At 39.8% G+C, this 18,009-nt stretch overlaps 1 protein-coding gene across 2 annotated transcripts in view; it reads left to right on the plus strand.

Annotated features, from left to right (window-relative positions):
* LOC128879025 (protein madd-4) overlaps positions 1–18,009 on the plus strand; it is a 291,826-nt gene that overhangs the window by 140,109 nt on the left and 133,708 nt on the right. The window lies entirely within an intron of this gene.

An 18,009-nucleotide genomic window follows, 5' to 3' on the forward strand; every position in this document is an offset into this window, starting at 1 on the left:
CAACTCAAGAGTCATTGAACATGAGAACGCTGAAGTCACATCTCTTAGAGAGGACATACAAATAAACCTCTGCGTCGCTATAGAAGACTAAAACTCAAGCTCGAAGGTTTCATCCCTACAAATGCTCTCACAAACCGAAACTCGCTACTTCCTCATCTCCCGCGACTATTTACATCCCATATTCCGTCATTATCGCTTAAAAATCGACCCGATAAATTCCCCCCCCCCCCCCGCGAAGGAGTCTATTATCCTTAATCATTCGCATGGGTCGAGCGATGGTCGCGTTGAACGAGGGCCGTGTAAATCACGCCAAAGAGGGCTGTTCGAAGTCGTCGAGCTAGAAAATTCGCAGCGATGGCCCACTTTCCGCGGCGTTTACGGTTCCGGCGTGTGAGCGATCACCGAGTTCGAGCAGATCGACGAGATCGATCCGTCGGCTAATCGACCGACTCGATGAATCGGATCGTAGCACGAACCCGAAAAAAGGAAGCAGCAAAAGGAGGCTGGAGGGAGGGGGAAGAAAAACGGACAAGGCTCTAATAACGTGAGGTCGAGTAGATGAATAGACGCGAGTATAGCGGGGGCGTGGGGTCGGCGCTATCGTACGCTCGAATCGGAAACCAATTTGAAAGCAATACCGCGCTCATCGTTCCACCTTATCTGATCTACGGTTCGAACAAAACGTTCTTGGATTTGGCCCTGATCGCTCGACGAAAGCCTGATGACTTAAGCGCCTTAACACCTTTTCGTATTTAAGTCGATTCTGTTCCAAACTGATGGGATTTCTTCGTTGCGCGAGCCGCTCGCATGGTATTTCGGTCACTTATTTTGGGGCTTCGATTGTCTATCGAGACTAGGAACGGAAGACAATATTTCAGCGTGACAAAGGTGGCCACTCATACATTTAGATTGACTGTTTATGTATATTTACAGTGAGGAACTTGATGGCATTCGTTGATTATAGCTGGATGATTCTTGTAGTTGGTTTCCATTCGAGTTTCTTCATCATTGCTGAGGCGATTTCGTGAAGATTTCTTTGGGTATCGATGAAGGATTTTATCTAATTCGAAGTATGAGACTCACGAATCTGTACTTGTAAGTATTTTATATTGAACATATTTTCTAATGTACCACTTATAACAAGTGTTTATAAACAGCCGTCTTCTTTAATCGGGTATAAAATTCCTTGGGCACTTTCATAAAACGCGTCTGATACGTGCTTTTCATGTTCGACTTAAATTCTGTACCACGAGTCTCGCACGTTGTTACAGGTTAAAGGGTTAATGACCTTCACGCGTCAGGCCTTCCAAAAATTATGAAACAACTAGAATTAATTCACAGAAAGTCCTCCGAGCTCGCTGAGCCAAACATTGGACTCAACTACGAGAATCAATGACATACAATGCACCCTTCTCAAAATTATGAACTTGTACATTTTCCGAACAGCAGTGGTAGAGCATAATGGGATGGAGTGGCATTAGTGGGACGCCCACGGTGCACGCGCATCCTCAGGACCCACCCTGTTGCACGGAAAAGTGACAAAGGGGGCAGGTTATAAATTTGACGGCGTTTCTTTCCCCTCTGTCCACTCAAAAGGAGCGCCTCGCACCACGCCTTCCATTTTCTCCCCAAAAATCGTAAAAGGCCCGTCGCTGTGCCCACGCGGAGCAAGCCCTCGCGCCGAGGGGCTCTAATAAATTTCTAATGCAAGTGGAAGATCCCACCTACCCGTAAAGAAACCAAGAACACGAGCGAAAGGACGAACAGAGACCATGAACGTCCCGGTCCCGTGGATTCGGTTGGACAAGCACCTAATTGACCGTCAAGATTTGTTTCGATTCCCACAGCATCCTTCAAAACACCGCCGCTAGGAAATTTACGACGGGACCACCAACGGGATTCTTCGAACCTCGAGCTATTTACGACTCCACGTAGCGTGGAATCGATTTCTGAATGGTCGAGAATTGAATCTTGGCTTTAAATCGGTAATTACGACCGTCGAGAACGAGGTTTCGGGAGGATACTGAAAGGTTGCGACAGTGGACCTGTTAAGGAAACGTTCGAGTCAATGGATAACTGACGACTTTATAAATATGAGAATGACGGACTTCCGGGTGAGACGAGGAGGAATTTGTGGGTGGCGAGTTACGGTCTTTTTTACGAAATAAATTTTTTTAATTTCACTTATTTTGAAATAACTGAATGCTACGAGTTGAATACGAGCAGAGTTATCGCTCGAATCTCTCGACCTTGTTGAGCCCCATTTAAAAAATGCAGAATTTTACCTTAAAGGAATATTCTCGAGTGACTTTACACAGTACTTTAACGTACTTGGAATCCAAGCAAAAATTAAAGTAGGTTATAGGTCATCCAGTGAAAGTCCTCGATTATTTAATTCATTTCCCTGATACGTTCAGAGATACGATTCTTCGACTGTTTTAATAATGGTAATAATATGTACTTCCTTTTAATACTCTCGACACTTGTGGGGCATGTCCCAGTGAATATATGTATCTGGTTGTCATTGACCAAATTACTTGTACAATCGAGACTCACAAGAACATACGTTAAAAAAAAAAAATGAACATTATTCGTGGTAGTTGTCTCACTTTATCTGACTAAGCTTTTTTATTTATAACCAAGCCTAGTTTAATACAATTAATTTGTAAAAGAGAAACAAATAGAAGTGAAATAGAAAACAGCCGAGTCGGAAAAGTTTAGATTAACAGAATTGAATGTATTTTATATCATTTATTAAAAAAAGAAAAACTCCTGCACCCCTTTCGATAAAACCTCCATAACACTATCTCCGCGAATACACAGAAAACCACCAAATCGCCATTACCACCCCGAACATCGAAGTCCAAACGATATAATTATTTTCCGTTCGTTCCTCGCTCCCAGCGATTTTATCAGCGATAGATCACGGCTAAAACACCCGCGAATGGGAAGAAGAACGGCAGACCAGTGCGCATTTCAACGGTCGATCGATCACATTAACCCGGGACTTGGGAGAGAACCGACTTCCGATTACCCGAGAAATAATTCCGTACCGGGGCGCTCCACTTAAATTCGTCGGCGTTCCGTTTTCGAGGTTAACCAGTGGTGCAGGCAGCTCCATTATAACCTATCATTAGCGGATCTGGTCTACGCGGCCTCCTCGATAAACCCATCCCTCCCCTTTGCAAACTCCTCACTCGAGGATACGTCCATTTTTTTTCCCTCGACACTTCAACCTCCGCTCTTCCTTGAGATAATTCAATTTACCGGCACCGGCGTGATTAAACGGAACGGTTTTCTTCCATGCTGCCCCTACCTCGACATGACCGTACACATAGAAGAGCGGAAGAGGATTAAAGAAGAAAGACGGACCGGAACGTGCAAGCACCATCGCGAGGAAATGACGGGACTGGCAGGTTGAAGCGATGAAAAATGCAGATGGACGTGCGAAAAGATGTAGGTGAAGTTGTGCGGAACCGGGAAGTTGGGAAGTCGACGAAAAGGGTGTAAGGGGAACACGATCGTGTTTGGTGTTGAGCTGAGAATTAGATGAAGATTGGAGGGTGGAAATGGTATTAGAAAGAATAGTGGCTACACCAAAAGAAGATGGTAAGAGGAAAGGAACGAGAAAGGGTACAGAAGATGAGAAATAATAGAATTAGAGAGGATAGTGGCGACATAAGAACAAAATAATAAGAGGAAGGGATTAAGAACGGGTTCAAAAGATGAGAAAATGTGACTTAGAAACTGGAAAATGGGAAGGGTTGTGACGAAAGGTGATAAAAAAGAAAAGAAGAATAGGGGTAGTAATAAATGGCGATAACACAATGAGAAACCCTGGAGGATGTAGGGGATAAAGAGGATTAGTAAAAAGTGAGGTGGACGAGGAACATGACAACGTATAATTCTGTGAAGAAAGGTGACCGAAGCGAAGGAATAAATATGAATAAAAATGGAAACAGTTACAGTATTCACATGGTACACCATCGCGAAGTAAGGAGAAAGGTGGAAGATGATTGTCGAGGAAAGTTCGGCAAAGAGCAAAAAAAAAAGTGAACAACAAGCACCTCAGAAAGAGCGAAGTCTACATCAGAAATCAATTTTCGTTACCCATTACTTGTTCTTTCTGCTCTTTTCGCTTCTTCTTGAAGCACAACTTCGAGCGCTACGTCAATTTGTGCGCAACGAGGGAGATCGTGCTCGATGCAAGAGCTAAAAGTTCAAAGTCCACGCGTACAGTTGTTATCATGCTGGATCACTCGGTGAAACGGACGAGATAAATCTGTAAAAGACCGAAAGCTCCCCTTTGTCTTCCTCGCCCGCGACACGCTGTGAAATTTATCGTGGGTCCACGGACACATCCGTTTCTCGTCGAAATTTTCTCGCCTCCCTGCCTCGACAGGACTCCACGTTCTCAAGCGATTTCGTCCACGAAGGATGCTTGGAATTCACTCCCTTTTGTTCGAGATCCGTTCAAGATATGGGATGATGTTTAACAACGTCAAACTTCTACGATTGGTCGAAGAGAAATGCATCTTTTGTAGGAATATTCCATTGTAGGAGTTTGTTGAATGAATTGAAAGAAAATATATAAATTAATGAGTAAAATACGTAAAGATACAAATACATAAAATACATGAATAAAAATACATAAATACACGTAAAATATATCAATTTGCAGTTTATAAAGAGTGTACTATCTTCCAAGCAATTTTATAAATGATCAAATTATCAACTAAGGACAACAAATTCTCACAATAAAATAGTACCCGTCGCGCGCATATTTATAACTTCTCTCGATATTCTGACTTCGTTTGAAGTCCTCCCAAAGAGAATTCCCATGAATATCAATTTTAAGAATGTCGGACTTCTCTCAACTTCTGTCGAACACAAGAATCAAAAATTCAGAGGGCTCGAGGTAAGGTCTGCGTGTCGAGAGAAATAATTGAGAGAGAGAAAATACATACATGCAGTCGTGTTAAAAAATTCATCTTGTAGGTTCACGTCCGAAAACATGGAAAATTAAATAAAATTGGACCCGATTAAACGGGAAGAATTTAAGAATGAATTCAAGCCACAACCTCGCAGACGTTCGTTCCGTCCTCCGAAGGTATACAACGCGAGACATTCGAAACTTCCTGGTCCACTTCGGCGCGAGGTCTGTTCTGGATCGTAATGAAAACCGATACGCCGAGGAATATCATAAATTAAGCCAGTTTTCTTATCCCCGGCACGTCTTCTTTTCAATCTCTCCCACACGGTCGCGAGGGCTTCCCTTCCGACTGCTTGATTCCGCATCCCCCTGAATAAAGATTCTATCTCGCTGGAATTCTCCTCGCTCGCGCAGACCGCCTTATCCGCTATGCAGAATTCGTCTAGATAACCGAACGAAAGCGGAAACGGCGGACTCTTATTCCGTTTCCGCGCTGAAAAGCCAGCTCGCCGACGTTTCACGTCGTCCCGTCTCGTGAAATCTTTCGATTACGCCCATCTCACGGGATAAAGGAAACATGGAGGTACAGAGACACTCGAAAAGATATTATCGTCTCAATAAATGGACAATCTTCTCCCACGCGTGATGCAATTATAAAACAGACGAGCGAAAGCGTTTGGCATTTGTACGCTCAACCAACCATTTTGATTAACTTGACTAGCGTTCCTAAAACAGTGAATCTGTTTAAAACTTACAATTGATAATTATTAATTTGGAGAATAAGATAAATCAATCTTGGTTAAATGTGTGCTTTGCACGAATAAGTCTTCTTAGGAAAAATGAATTTATTCGAGTTAAATTAAACTTGGAAATCTCCCTGTATGAACTTACAAAATAAATAAACTGTGCATACTTGTACTGCACACACTTCTCTATATTTGGGATATAAAATTAAATAGATCGTGGAACTGAAAATTTAATTACATTCGTCGTACTTTTGATGTTACGTATTAATAAAGGCACTTAATTAACGAGGCAGTACACATGGAATGAAATAAATAACTGTGCTTCTAAAATTATAACTCGATCGATATCACCCAAGAAACGTCCCCCCATTTACTTATTTTTATCTCAAGTCAACTTTCTTTGCTTCCACCCTTTCGCAGTTCACCCATCGTCACATTTTTCCCCAAACGCGAACCTCCACTCGTTGTCATCGCATGAGCACACACACCTCTTAAAACTAAACGAATTCGTGGACGTTCCATCTCCTGAAACTACGTCTACGTATGTGCTTAAGGTTGAACGACCCCTTGGACCAAATTTCTTTCCAGGCAACGCTCTCAGGATTCTCGATAATATTTAAACAACGTCCAAAGGATTCAATTTTCCCTGAATCGATGAGCAAGACTTCCGCGGTTAGAAACGTTTTTTCACGCTTGATCTTGTTTTTGGACAACAGCGCACATACCTTGACGAGTATTAGGTACCGATCGATCCAGGTAAATCCAGACGCACGAATGCCAGAAAGTTTGACAGCGAATTGACAGATCCTCCTCGATCCCTCCCTCCAAATGTATTATTCTGAACTAGCCGGATCGATTGGCTGTAAAATTCACGGTGCCACTGTAATTGGCTTACTCTGAAAGCAGATGAGGGTAAAGACAGGATCGTGGGATGACTGGTACCGTTGCGCGTTTACGAGGAACAAAGATTTGTTTCTTGAAAGATCGAGACTAAATGCAGGGTGATATATAATGTATTAAAGTAAATTCAGTGGAGAATTCAACATATGTGGATTTAGTCATTTTTCGATGAAGGGTAGCTGCGACTTTGTGGAACGCCTGATGCCAGAGAAAATGAGAACAAAATTATTCTTTGCTTCCTGTGTGTAATTGATAACTTTATCAAGAACGCGCTTGTCGAACTTTCCTGAGCATTATGTATGAGCTAAAATGTTTATTGGAAGTGACACTCGATACATCTGGAACTAAAATAAAATTGAAACGTAAAACCAACAAGAAATGAAATTTAGGCGTAAAATACATAAAAGTCTTCTGTGGTAGATCGTGATATTTTAATACACGATATTATAAAGTTGCTGTTCATTAGTAGTACACAGTGCTCACGCACAACTGATAAATTTCCTTTGACGGATCTGGAACTGAAATAAAATTGAAACGTAAAGGCACCGAGAAATGAAATTTATATACAAAATACATGAACGTCTATGATAGAGTATCTTGCTATTATAAAATTGCAACTTAATTATGTAATATACATCCACACACTATTTGCAGATACGTATTTTCAACCACGATTTGTAAGCGAAGTAAAAGTCAAATGTAACTTTCCTCCTCGATTTAATTTCCTGACTTAAACAAATCGTCGATATGAATTTATGCTCCAGAAGGGAATTGGAACGCGGAAAGTGGGACCGTAGAACAAATTGCGTCTCGCACGAGGCGAGCCGAGCAGGTTCGAGACCAATCTCACTTTATGGGGGACAGAGAACCGGAGGTGTTTAGGTTTATAGATGACGGCAGATAGGTGAGAGAGTTTAGCCCCATTTAAGCGGGAGAAAAACACCTTTAGCCCTGGGAGGTCCACAGCTTGAGAGATTTTATCGCGTAACTATTGGGCGGTTATGGTGCACGAACATCGACACAGTTTAGCATACACGGCGAGCCCTAATACGCGCCCCTATCTGACCGCCATGATGTCGAGTAAATAGGGCTGTTTCTTTTACGACTCGTCACTGGAGCACAGGCAATTCTCACGGGCGCATTTTTCTTGGTTGATAAAAATAAACAAATTTTATATCAGAGGTAAAGAAAAAAGCTGATGGAAGAATATTCAGAAACGTATACTCTTTATCGCGAGCAGAGGTGTTCTACTTTTTGTGACAAAACGTGAACACTTCAGAAAAAAATTCGTGACATTCTTCTATTAATAGAACTGTTACCTTATTTTGTAATAACTTGGATCATTTTCACAAATAAATTCATTAAAATACGTATTCGCGAGATCGTAAAAATAAAGGACTTTAACTTGTCTTATATTCTTAGTAAGATTAATATTAGTATATTTGTTATTCTATTATTCTTGATTACATTGATACTAGTAGATACAAATGACCCTTTCGTTTTCGCGTTCACACGCTCCGACGCCATACTGTTCACTCTCTTTTTTCATACCCGGAGAAGCATGCTCGCACGCATGCACGGATGCTCAAAATTACACTTATCTTAAGAAATTTAAAAGACTAAAATAATAAATGCGACGGTGTAATTTAGGTCAACAAAAGTCGTCCTAGATAATGCTACTTCTCGAGAGTCTTTCAGGAGTATACAATTTTCCTCCTTGAAATATCTTGGACGATTATTTGTGTCGTTCTCCTTCGCAAAGTACTCAACAATCTGATTAATTTTAATTTTAATTTTAATTTGGACGTCGAAGCATGCCAGAAAGTGCTCGCAAAGTAATCGCAGGATTAACTTTCCCAGACGATATTTCATTAAAACCTGATAATAAAAAAAAATTGAGAGCTCTTTCCATTACCGCGAATAAAGAAACTAACGATGGACGGAATATCAAAGGAAAGAGTAATCTTTCGGTTCGTGTATCTACGGGTGAGACAATTTTTCCTCATGGCTTCCTACGTGTCTTTCATTCCTGCCATTATATAGCCATCTGAAAATATCGTCTAGATATTGCTTACTAGTAAAAAAACCAATTTACATTAAAAATTGTATACATGTAATAGAACTAAATAGTATAACAATTGGAAGATATTGCGTGATAAAATGTTTGTATATACAACTAGTTATGCAATGAGATCTATAAATTGATATTTCAGTACTCGAATAATATAAATGAAAATAAATATAATTAGTTTAAAGCTTCTGAATAGGGTCTTGAATCGTCCAAGTGTCTGGAAGCGTTTTTCAAGACACTAAAAGAGGCGTCGATCTAGACGGTCGTTCTTCTAAGAGGACAATTTTCTCGCGAAAATCTGCCCTACGGTCCGAAAAGCCCGACAACGACGTAACAATTTCGACGTAGTTTCCGCCGTCGACGGACTTCCGGTGACTTAAAAGTTGGACGAGCGTCGATCTGCTTCGTCGTCGTCGTGTAACTGATTGCGGACAGTCTCGTTAAAGGCGAAACAAATTCCATAACGATGTTCCCACGCTCGCGTTTCCACGAAAAACGGTCGATCGTTACCTTTTCCTCCAACAATTTTAGCATTTATAGTAGTTGCTTCGTCAAAGTCAACGCAAAAGTTCACGATAACCAAGTAAATGCAAAATTTTTGCTCGTAATACTGTGCTTAAATATATTTTATTAAACTAATATTTTATTAAAAAATCATTTTTCTATGAAAATTTTTTAATAAAATTAGTTGTTCTTATATAATGAAATAATCTGAAAATAGAAAAGGAAAACTATTAATTAAGATATTGAGTTACAACTTCGTGGATAACTATATACCAAACAAACAAAATAATCGAATTGATCAAATAAATCTGAAATAAAAATAAAAGATTGTCGATGAATATATGGGCTTACAACATCATCGATGAAATACCTAAATAAGAAAGACTGAAAATCGCAATAGAGTGGTTAGAGATACATATACAGAAGTAAAATAATGAAATAACTTGAAAATAAAAATCAATGACAACGTATGAAACAAACAACTGACCGAAGCGATTAAAGAATCTAAATAATATTAATACCTAATGAAAGAATCATACATAATGGAAAATTAATCTGAAAATAGACGGACTGTTCTGATACGCTTGGGTACTTATCAGCCGAGGAATGCTGAATGAGGATTGGTCGACGCGTGTCACCGGAGTCTGTTCGATCCAAGGGCAATAGAACTGACGAAACGATAATATTACAGTAAAATCATATTCTCGGTTATTGTTTGAACAAATATTGCTAATAATTAATTTAGCTATTGTCAGAAATTAATATTTAGCTGGTCCAATGAATAGTTTCAACTTCGTACCTTGAAAACCACCAAACAATCAAATAAATATTGCCAATAAAAAGTTGCTTTCCCGAATGCTTACTAAACAGACCATTGATACTCAATGGTTTAAAGATAATATTTGAACGACGAAAGGATAATATTGATCGCGTATGTTTCACGAGAATGAACTATTTTAATACCCTTTCAAATCTTCGCATGGAAGAGCTTCGGTTTAAAACATCTCTCCATATTTGATTTGCGAAACGTGATCTCCCTGTTTGTCCACATCGATCGATCGATTGAACCGAATGGAATGAAAACTTATATAGAGAGTAATATTATCCTTCTCTGTTCGGCGTTGTTTCGTTCGTTCGATGAATGTTGAACCAACGTATTCATTATGCGACACAACGTCGGGATTTGTTATCGCGATCAAAAGCATTTCAAGGGACGTGCTAAACAAATACCACGATTATCATACGAGGAATGTTATTTAAATGTGTACAGAAATCGAATTTGTTCTCCTTTAAATACATCGCAGATGTGGGGAATCGTGAACTTTTAGGATTATCATTTGCTTCGCTATTCTTGTGCTTTTTGCTATTTTATTTTCTTCTATTTAATGTAATTACAATCTCTATATAGGGTGTCCCAAAAATGTTGGAGGTCCTTGAAAGAGGTGGTTCGGAGGGTGATTTGAAACAACATTTTCGATAAGGGAATCACCCCTTTCAAGGACCTCCAACATTTTTGGGACACTCTGTACATAGATTATTTTTCTAGCGTATATCGAATAAGCAATGTATTCCTAATAATTCAGGTAATGAACGCTATCCTTATTTCGCTAAAAATATATAAGTCAGACCCTAAGTTTCAATTAAAAATATCCCAACATCTCCCACATTACAGCAAATTAAAATTCGTTTGAATGGACTCCTTTGAGTCCAAAATTTCTTACGTGAAGTTCCAAAAGGACTCGACTACGCCACTGTGAGCGGAGGAGGATCTAATCTGTTTACACGAGGCGCCTTTTAGCGAGGCCCTCCTTCACGCGTCGCTAGATAAAGCCACGGTCGTCGATATTAATTCCATCGCGCGGGAAAATTAATTTGATTCACACTCGGCCACAAAGTAATGTCCCGTGTTCTCGGCCAGACCCTTTGTTTTCCCTCGAGCCACCGTCCAAAACCTGTAAACCCTCTAAAGAAAAGTACTCCCGTCGGTCGCGCGAGCTACGTAATCGAATATCAATTTTTCTCCCGCGATAAAGCGACCCCCTCGATTGACGGGATAAATCGTCGCGGCGCTACCTGCCACGGACTGAGAAATGATCCTGTCCGTGGAACGTTTACGATCCGAGATGATCCGTGGCGTGTCCTGAATGCACACGTTCCACTGTTCGCGTTAGTGCAAATCCAAGGACCCAGGACAAAATTCTTCAGGCTGAGCTGTCCTCCCAAAAATGCTCTAAATATATTTGAGAATTTTAATTCTCAGGTATTTTCTTGGAATTGAAGCTTGTTTCTCAAGTGTCCTGAAGCATCTGCTTGGTAGTTTGGAGCTCCAAACATTTGGCTGATATTTAAGATATTTTTTCACATAACGGAAATATATTTATAACATCTTTTGTGCTACAGTATAACGTGAATTGGGAATTAGAATTGGTAATATACATTCTGTAATAGCTAAATTACTTAATAATTTAAAGGGATTCTCACGAAGATTGTTACATGTTAAACTGTTTCATTTATTTCACCGACTTCGAAAAGGAGGAGGCTACTCAAGTCGACATGTATATTTTTTATTTTTTTTTTTTTTTATTTTATGAATCCATTTGCAAAATACTCTGCTGCTACAGAAGTTAAACATGACTCCACCCTAGAAGTAAAAAATCAAATAGCATAAATCTTGTCAAAACGAATCTCATTTTATACTCCATAATCCTCGTCACTGAATAAGCTACATTGAAAAATGAAACAACCCCTGAATAAATACTTCCAAATATTCAACGCCGACATCTTACATCGCATCTTACATCAATATCAATTTAACTGCGCCTCTTTTTAAATAACTGATCTCCTTAGAGTCCATCATAAACTTTTCGTATCGAGTAAATATTTAATATAATGCTTCCAACTAGGAAGGGATAAACGGGAATAATGTATAACGCGACGAGTCTAATTTGACATGGCTGACCTCAATGTAGAATCGCAACGATGAGAGTTCCGTTAATGGCGGAGACAAGTGAAAATACTCCTCGTCTCGCTGGCGCGTGTCGAGTTTACCTTCGTTGGCGCGACATTTAATTACAGGCCACTCACATTATTCATCATAATTATCCCAGCACGCTTTTTCTCGCTCGACATCGGGCAAACAAGGCAGCGAATGTTCGCTGAAGGAGGAATTTGCATGTATTGGAACCTAGCCATTGTCGACGTCATTCGTGACGGATCTGTGCATCGTTCGTTGGTGACTCGGTAAGAGTTCTGGCCCTTGAAGAGTATGTGGCTTATCGAAGAAACCTTCATCGATGACACTTATCTCCAGACTCTTCGAGCTCAGAGCTCGATAACCATTAGACTACTTTATTTTAAACCGTGCCTGTAAACGTGAAAATAAAATTATTTATTTTTCATACCAAAAGATTTTTAGACAGTATTTTATTAGAAGATAATGGCGAAGCTTTAATGTTTGGACAAATTCGAAGTGTTGTATCGTATGTTATAATAATTTTTTTTCCTTCAACTTATCTGGATTGCCAGGAAACATTTGCAGAACATATCTGAAGATTCTTCATCCTCCCTCTTCCGATCTCTTTATTTGAAATAATAAAATACTCTTGACAGCGTGCCGTTTGAAGTTCTTGAAAGTTTAATAACGGAAGTGAAAGCACTCCGAAACATCAATCGGGACGAAGCGTTTTACAGAACTCTGGGTACTCGCTTGTGTTCGAAAAGTTTACATAAGAAGAACAGAAATTGCGGACGAGATTTCTACATGACGCAAAGGGGGTCAACACTCTGCCCTAATTGAGCGTGTACAATTTAAAATATTAAACTGCACCGAGCGACGGTCTTCTACGAAATCAAGTATTTAGCAAAGAGACGTGAGAGGATAAACATTAATAATTCTTTCATTTATAATATTTGAGCATACCTACACACGATCAAAAGGGCCTCTTACGTTAGGAACCTTATAATAAAATTACAAATATAACTCGTATCGTGAAAAGTGTTTAAAAAATTTTCAAAGCACAGTTTATCTTTGATTTAATCGAAAGAGAAACTAAATCGAAGCTAAACCACCCCCGAAGGCCTCCCTCTAGCTTACCAGTTGCGCGCACCACGAACAAAATAATCCGCTTCGCGAAGCATGGGAACACGTAGAATTGATTTATTCGTGAAAACGCGCCACTGGAATCTGTATCGATGACGTTCCCACAATCGAGCCGCGATCGATTCAATCAGTGCAGCGTTTTTAACCCCCTGAAAGTTGCCAAACTCCGGGATCCGGGTCGCGCCGTGGCGGGACTAAGTTAATTACCAGAATTAATGTGGACCGACGGCGTTAATCCAGGCACGGCACGCGAGCCAATCAAGTGGCCAGATAAGAATTAAATGGTATCGAACAGACGCCTCGTTAGTCGCGTCGTGTCCGAACATAAATTCAGCGTTAAGCTGCTCCGCTCGGTGGAGGCATCGTTACGCGCCCGTGTCCGAATGGAATTCCGTATCGGCAACCATCTCTCGAGCCGCGCGTATTTCAATTGTAATCTGGGTTATTCATCGATATATTATTGTTCACCGAACGCGGCTGTACGCGTGACGTGCATACGTCGCGCTTTTATGTCTTCCGTTTCGACGTCCGCATCAGGGATGGCGGAAAAAAATTCTAGCGCCAACTTTGCACGCGGATTTTGGGAATTTTTTTAAATTGAGACGGGTGGAACAAAGAGTACTGCTTCGGAGCGATGCTCAAATTTTATAGGACAATGATAATCTATCGGAATTGGTGTGAAAGGTACATATTAAAAATGATATACTTGAAATATTATAGAATTGTATTTAGGGAAAGAACATACGAATATTGTACAAAGGAATATTTGTAATTCGAGAAATTATTTAATATGATTCAAAAGTGGATATTTAACGACTCGTGAAATAAATAGTTTTACTTTATTATATTAATATGCAGCAATGAACGAGAAATTGTGACAACCCTGTAACCGCTCATTTCTTTTTTTTTTGTGTAATATTTGGTGTGACCGTATTAATATAAATAAATAAATATGATTAGATACTTCACAGTTAATATAGAATTAATATAGAACTGTTGAATAGTGCCTCGAACTCTACAACTTCAAGAGTCTACTTAGAACTGGAATTTAATTTATTTTAAATAGTGTATTTTGTGAAGTCATCTTCCTCTGATTACTTTCTGGTTCTTACGTTTGCTGCCACGAGAGTTTCACTCACGAGTGAAAATTTCCAAATACTGTTCGTATCGTCGATAGGTTTGTAAATAGATAATTTCACACGACGCAATTAGTCACTGTTACCCCAAGCAGATCGGTGACAAAGAGTGCTTTGTCGCGATTAAACGATATCGACAGTTAGATGTACGCATCACCGCCGAGGTAATAACGGTGATCGAGTTAATCGATCGACGGACCCCGATCACTATAATTTTCTTCTTTTTCAAAGGCACGCTGCGGAGGTTCGCCAGCGAACGCCCTAGGTGGTCGATTGGCTAATCATAATGATCGTACTAGAGGATGAATAATGACTTTCCAGTTTGAATGGGTCGCCCCCACCATGTATTACGATCTGATGAATTTCCGAGGAATTGCGATCTCGAACATTTTGAAACTTCCTCGGTCGATAGCGCATTAATGACCTGAGGACGATTAAGCATAAATAGGGAGAGAGGGGAATTGTTTACGCAACCTTCACGACTCCATTGAGTGATCTCACGAAAGGACTTTGTTAAAGAAATGTCTGAAGCGAGCAGTGTGCATACAAAATTGTTAAATAATTTATTCCTGTGTTTCAATTGTTTTTAAATTCCATCTCGTATAGAATAATAGCCTAGTTTACATCGTAGAAACATTTTATACGGATATCAAGCTGATCCGAAGTAAGCCTTAGATACGCTCTTGTTTACCTCGATCGTAATGAGTCACACAGGTTAGACTTTTAAATACGAATAAGGGCTTTGAATGCTGTCACGACAGCTGTGATGACAGTTGTCTTTTTTTTTTTAAGAAATATACGTATATCAGCGTTTACAGCACGGTGAGAATATTTAATACGTGTATTAGTTTGGTCTGATACTCGTTGCTTCCGTGTATCGTGCCATTCTGATACGCCACCATTTACAGCATCGATACCAAATAATTTAATATAAATATAGTTCTTAATGCGCGTATCAACTATTCTGTGTAAACCAGGTCAATATGTTTTAATTTTGATACAATTTCAAAGCAATCCTTTTAGGACAATATTTTAAGGAAACATCGTTTCCCCCCCTTTTTAATAAAAGTAAAAATAATTATATTTCTATTTGAATATCAATGGAATTTCTTGGATGTAATTTACTATTCTATGCATGTAAATTCCGTATCACCAATTAAAATATTTTTTACGTACGCAAGACTGCATAAACGTCTACATTAGTGTGCATTACTTTAAATATTTTCACTTAGCAGTAACCACTGGAATTGCGGCGAACAGGTTCTATTTATTTCGAAGATTAACGAGATTATGCTTAGCGTCACATTCATATATTTCTCTCTAAATGCCAAGGAAGAGTTTTTTGATTCCTAATCCTGTTAGTACATTTTAAATCAACCACGTGAAATAACGCAACAAGTTAATTAGAATGATAAGTCCGCGAATTTATCGATTAATTTGGCGTAAGAGCGTGAAACGAATACTGCTGAATCGACGATTAGAAAGCGAGCATAATAAATGATTCTAACGACGTCCAGAATCTAATCGCGCCGGCTAATAACAAGCTTGTAAACACAACGTCACGATCGTAAAGTCCATAAAGCCGTGGGTATCTTTACCACGGCATAGTAATCCCAATCCGTACGAGTTCATTTTCTGGTGCCCCGAGGCGTCTATCGTTAACCTTTAATTACAGGGCGGACCAGGCGTCTAGATTTATCGCTAATAACGCGTGGCAGACACTAGGTTCCACCTTGTAGGTCGCAGACGAAATGACGCTCACACATCTGCGAATACGTACGTGAATCCAGTAATTGCAAAATTCTCTAAAATTTTATTTAAGCGAATTAATGTCATTGATTAATTTCATGTAATCATAAAGAACATTTAACACTGATAACAAGTACTTATTAGGTAGAGGAGATCGCGCTCTTTAATTTGCATTTTGCTAGAATCGAATCCGATAATTCCACTTTGAGCCTCGACGATTCAAAGTTTCCTAGTTGATCGATTATTATGAATGAACGATTGGCCTTGTGACCTACATAAGTTCCTGGAAATGCGTACGCGCTTCCGAGAAGTAGAAAAAACCACAAACGCCGCGTCTGGCGTTTTTTTCTTGGAAGGGCTTGGCAACATTCATTGGCGTATACATCAGATTTTCTGTGGATTTGTGTCTCATCGACAGATTTCCATTGGCGTAACTATCAATCTTTTAATCTTTTCGTTCGCTTCAGAACTTAGTTTGAATTGTGTTCAAAACCTGTAAAAATTTCAAAAATTGAGTAAGATAAATCTTTTAGATAATTACATTCCATACAAAAACAAAGATTCGATGAAATAATAATCGTCGTATAATGACAATTTCGATGCAACGTTGACTGTGACTAAAAATTGCACTAAAATTATTTTTCGCTATCGAAAGATAAGTAATCGACACAGTGCAAATTGCCTGGCTGTTTTCTTCGAAATATCGACACAAACATTTCGGTTGGTGAAACGGATCGTTCGACGATCGATCGCCAAACAATGCCGCCGAAGAGCGGACCAGCGGCTGTTCCGCTTTCCACCGTGGAAATAAAAAGGACGCCAAGCTCCTGGAGAACGAGGACGGCGCAATTTAATTGTAGCCGCACTTCCGTCCGAAAACGGATACCCACTTTCTGGCGTCGCCGCTGCGAGGCAGAACTTTTATAACAAGCCCGCCTGCCGGCCGTTTTCCCAGCACACGTACACCTCGTTCCTAGAAAATTTCGAGCCTTCCTCGGTGAGGGAACACTGTCTGACGCCGATTTTCATGAAACTTGAGCAAACGTCCATTGGTCCAACTGCTGAGTCTAAGAAACCAACTGTATTAGTCGATGTAATGAAAACCTCTTGCATCGTAGCCACCTTCGTGTCTTTATGTCAGACTACATCATTTCTGAATGTACCAGCGTAAATATACAGCTCAAAATCGGGACTGTCGTCCGAAAATTCTGGATTTTAGGAGGGTTGGGGTGTTGCGAGGGGTGGATTTGTCGGAGAAGGATTTCAGGGGGTGTATTCTGTAGAGGGCATCAAGGAGAGTCGCACCGAAGGTCTTTTTGATTTTTTCAACCCCTTCCGTCACTCCTGGAACCTTCAGAAATCTCGTTTTCCTGCACCAACCCATTTATGGGGGTGAATTAACCCTCGTCAATGCAACTTTGCACACACCCAGAGGACACTTCAAAACTACTCCTGACGAAGTTTTACGAAAATCGGTTGGAAACTCCCATATTTATGACGTTTTGAAGAAGTGTCCCCTTCTTTCTGAAGGTCAATGTATTTTGGTGATCATTATTGAAATGAAAAACGAATTATGTTGTTTAGCCTCTAGCAGGTCTCTCGACTAATTTTGACTTGGTTTGTTTTCTTTGGGTGACTTTCAAAATTGATTTACTCTAGCTTCATAATGAAAAGTCACATCACCAATCTATATGTGTATGTGTCAATATGAATCTGGTATAGTATGAGATAGAAAACGGTATCAGAGCATATTCTCCACTCTCCCCTCATCACCCTAACGCCGCAAGAATACTTTCTGAACTGGTGCACGGCTGCTATAAAATTTAAATGAAATGTATAAGATGAGAAACGTTGAACCATGATACTAACTG

Source organism: Hylaeus volcanicus, chromosome 1, assembly GCF_026283585.1.
Source record: "Hylaeus volcanicus isolate JK05 chromosome 1, UHH_iyHylVolc1.0_haploid, whole genome shotgun sequence".
Lineage (NCBI taxonomy): Eukaryota > Metazoa > Arthropoda > Insecta > Hymenoptera > Colletidae > Hylaeus > Hylaeus volcanicus.